Source organism: Hippocampus comes, unplaced genomic scaffold (assembly GCF_001891065.2).
Source record: "Hippocampus comes isolate QL1 unplaced genomic scaffold, H_comes_QL1_v1.1 scaffold32, whole genome shotgun sequence".
In the NCBI taxonomy this organism is placed as follows: Eukaryota; Metazoa; Chordata; class Actinopteri; order Syngnathiformes; family Syngnathidae; genus Hippocampus; species Hippocampus comes.
Window position 1 is genome coordinate 541814 of NW_017806239.1, and position 3673 is coordinate 545486.

General features: G+C 43.3%; 1 long non-coding RNA gene across 2 annotated transcripts in view; it reads right to left on the reverse strand.

Moving 5' to 3' along the window:
* Positions 1-2568, reverse strand: part of LOC109507727 (uncharacterized) — a 15267-nt gene extending 12699 nt beyond the window's left edge. Inside the window, exons 1-3 of one of the 2 annotated variants that reach the window (XR_002166518.1) lie at positions 2371-2568; positions 1505-1797; positions 1014-1113 (exon numbers count right to left, since the gene is read on the reverse strand). This is a non-coding gene — a long non-coding RNA (uncharacterized LOC109507727). Of the gene's footprint in view, positions 1-1013; positions 1114-1504; positions 1798-1900; positions 2008-2370 lie in introns of those variants that run through there. The other variant, XR_002166517.1, reaches the window with a different exon arrangement.
* Between the last annotated feature and the right edge of the window lie 1105 nt (positions 2569-3673).

Here is a 3673-nt window from a genome sequence, read left to right on the forward strand (position 1 = left end):
CGTGCGGCCCGGTACCAAAGGCCCTGCGGACCGGTACCGGTCCGCGGACCGGCGGTTGGGGACCCCTGGTATACGCGATTGTGCCAGACATGGATCATATCATGATATCTTTCTTGAAAATTACCACAAAAAAAAATGTTCATAATAATAATAATAATAATAATAATAACTGGTGTGTGGTTTTAGGGCAGAGCATCCTTTTCCGCCACTCTCATCACATTGATTGGACTCAGTTGGCTGACCATTGACCGATAGTCTTGAAGTTCGCATTCTTTATTCCACCCTTGTGACTTCAATGAAGTTCAGATCACGTTTTATGACTAATTCCACAGGGTTCACGTACTTTTCAATTTTGAAATAGGTATACATACGTACTACCGTTCGAAATTTGAGTTCCTATCCTTATTTTTAAAAGAAATTCACTGCTGTTGAATCAAGGTCACATCCATCAGAAATACTCTCTAGACATACAAAGCAACCATTTTAAGTCACGACCAATATTTTAAACAGTATTGCATTTATGTGTTTTTGACCGATTATGTCAACTGACCTAAATAAGGATTCCAGCCACCCAAACTTTCTCAACAAATTTCTCGCAAAGATGTCGAGCGTGTTGCAAAAAATGGAGTTGAAAGACACCAATAAAAGCCACCTCGTTCTCCAATCTGATCGGAAGTACTCGTGAGTACAACTGCACTTGAGGCAGTCATAAAAACCCCAGGCATCAATGTCCCCAAATATCAGATATCTGCACACTCAGATGAAGCAATAGCCTAATAATGGAGTTCAAAGTGCCGTCTCAGTCCTCGGTAATAACGCCGCAATGAGCCTGTGTGGCTTTTTTTCCCCTGCATTTGATGGACGTCTCCACGCTTATCAGTGTTCCTTATCTCCCTTCATTATTTCCAAAGCAGTGTTTAAATTGGAAAAGCCCATAAGAACGTGTAAATACATGGCAGAGGCAATAAAACAGTGAGAGAAGACCCCACTCCTCAAAACACACACATACTCACACACAACTATATCCACTTCCCACTACGGCGTTCTCTATGGTTGGAGGTAGATACTGTCTGGAGATAGTTGGTAATATTTCTGCTCCCTCGCAGCCTCATCCTACAGATGAAGATACCGAGCAGCAAATAAATCTCCACGGAGGGAACAAAACCCTTCACGTGCAGTTTAGTGTTGGGTGTGTGTGTGTGTGTGTGTGTTATTGTTTATTAACCAAACGCTTCTATACATACACTTTAAGAGCACACAAGCACTCTTTTGGCCTAAAAGCAGTCATTTCTCAACAAGGTTGGAGAGTCTTTGCAGCCTCCGCTAGTGCATTTGTCTCCCCGAGGCCTTAATTGTTCTTATAAAACGAGGGGGCCCGAATGCCGCTGGCACACTTTGTCTCCCTACTATAACTACTGGAATCATTTGATTTGTTTTAACCGTCGCGTCCAGAACTGAGAGGATTACATGGGATAGTGTGACTTGGTGAAATTCATTGTCTCACCGTTCACCGTCTGGTTGAAGTTCCTGAGCGGAGCAGGACAAAGGTCCGCTCATGAGGTTTTTCAGGGCAGCTGCTCAGCTGTGCATTAGTGCGCGGGGGGGAGAGCCGCCGCGTAACCTGATAAATGCTCTTAAAACAGTGAAGATGGACAATGAGAGGGCGAAATCTCAGACGGTCTGCAGTCGCTGCGCCTGCGAGGCACTTTGACAGCCTATTGATCGGCCGGAGGCAGCAGTGGGCGGGGCCAGAGGTGTGGGATTGACCGCTCATGTGCAGTGCCAGCGGAACAAGTCCTGGAAAGCACATCATGCAATTCATTTTGCAGCGTGTCCACAACGTCTCTATACAATTTCAAAAATAGATTGAAAAAGCTATTTCCCGACTACTTCCTCTCACATTGAAAAAACAGTTTTGAGTTAATTGAAAATTCTAAATCAGGGGTGTCCAATTCCGGTGCTCGAAAGTAGCCATCCAGCCTGTTTTAGATGTCTCACTCGTCCAGTGCAGCTCATTCAAATGATCAGGATTGTCATCAGGCTTCTGCAAAGATGATCTTGAATCAGCTGTTTGTTTGTATACCGTACTAGGATAGGCTTCCGCTCGTCTGCACAGTAAATGTTCTCAAACTCGCATTATGTAAAGTCGATTTTTTTCCCAATTTAAAAGTCCATACAACCCATTCAGAAATATTACTTTGAAACCAACATATATATTTGTGTTTGAAATTTCCGCACTCAAAATGTTCCTAGACAAGAAAATACAGTTTGCTGCTCTACATGTGAATTAAAGAAATAAAAACAGTTGACCATGTAAAAAAAAGAGACAAACAATTGTTCATTCGATACACAGTATTGTCATATTTTTACTGTTTAGCACAACCCTTGTTTCAGGTCCCTGGGATTAACCTGCAAAAGAATTGCAAAAAAAAAAGGCAAAAAATTTAAAAAAAAGAATGTTGCTCCTCAAATGAATTCTTTGAAGATAAAACTTCTCCCGCAAAGAAAAATAAAATATTGAGCCTTGCAGTATCTCTGCGGTATATCGATACCACTGTTTTTCCACCCAGCTCTCCACCCCACTCTGCTTGGCAGCCACGCCCACTTCATTAGTCACTCTGCTCACCTGGGAGCACAGGTGCTTTAAATCAGCAAATAGCCACTCCTGAAGCCTCTCCTGTGATCTCCTGAGAATGACTGTCTGGCAGCAGAATTAAATGCTCTTACACTGGATGTCATAAGGTACAATTACCTGTGTATCAATACAATATATTGCCATTCAGACAACAGAATCATTTCTTAGCTCAATCGGGACAAAACCCATTTCAATAAATGTGTACTTGGTGTGTGTGTGTCTTTTCTTGTATTCTCTTGGGAAGGCTGTTCTTCCGCAACGCACACAAATAATACAGAAATGATGTAATTTACCAGTGACGTGACGTAATGTCTGACAGCTCTGATTGTGGTGTTATTGAACAATAACCAGTTTACTTTATCATGCCTGGGGCTCCAATTTAACAAATGGAGCAATAAATACAGAATATAAAGGAGGGTCTACGCCTCCAAAACAAGGAGGACGCCGTAAGGAGTGGTCACATGAAATTCAGATCAAGGAAAATTATCTGTGTGTGTGTGTGTGTGTGTGTGTGTGTGTGACAGAGAGAGAGAAAGCGAAGGTGTCCCGCAGTCGGTTTATGTGCCAGCAGCTCTCCTGGGCCTCGGCGCTCTCCGTTTTCAAGCTAAGTGTAATTTGAGCGCAGTCTTGATACAAAGTGTGTGCAGCAGCTCTGTTCAAAGCCAATCACTCACCCTGACGTGTAATCCTTTCCCTCAGCATCATCAGTGTTGCTTCAGGAATAATGAAACACACTTAAGGCGACGTGGCAGCCATTGCCGGGAGAGTGGCGTCGCATTTCGATGAGGGGCCTCGAGTCGTAGCTCGAACAACCAGAGGTGTTGGCACCTGTCGATGGATGGAGAACGATTGCCTCTTTGCACTGTATCTGTGACTAATGTATCAATACAGTCAACCCCGGCTATATTGCAGTTCATGGTACGCATCCTTCCTCTATCGTTTTTTTTTTTTTCCTTCACGGGAACCGGCACCACATTTGGCTGTTTCAATTTTCATTATTTCCGCAAAGCAGAGAGAATTATATGCCTGGGAATATTG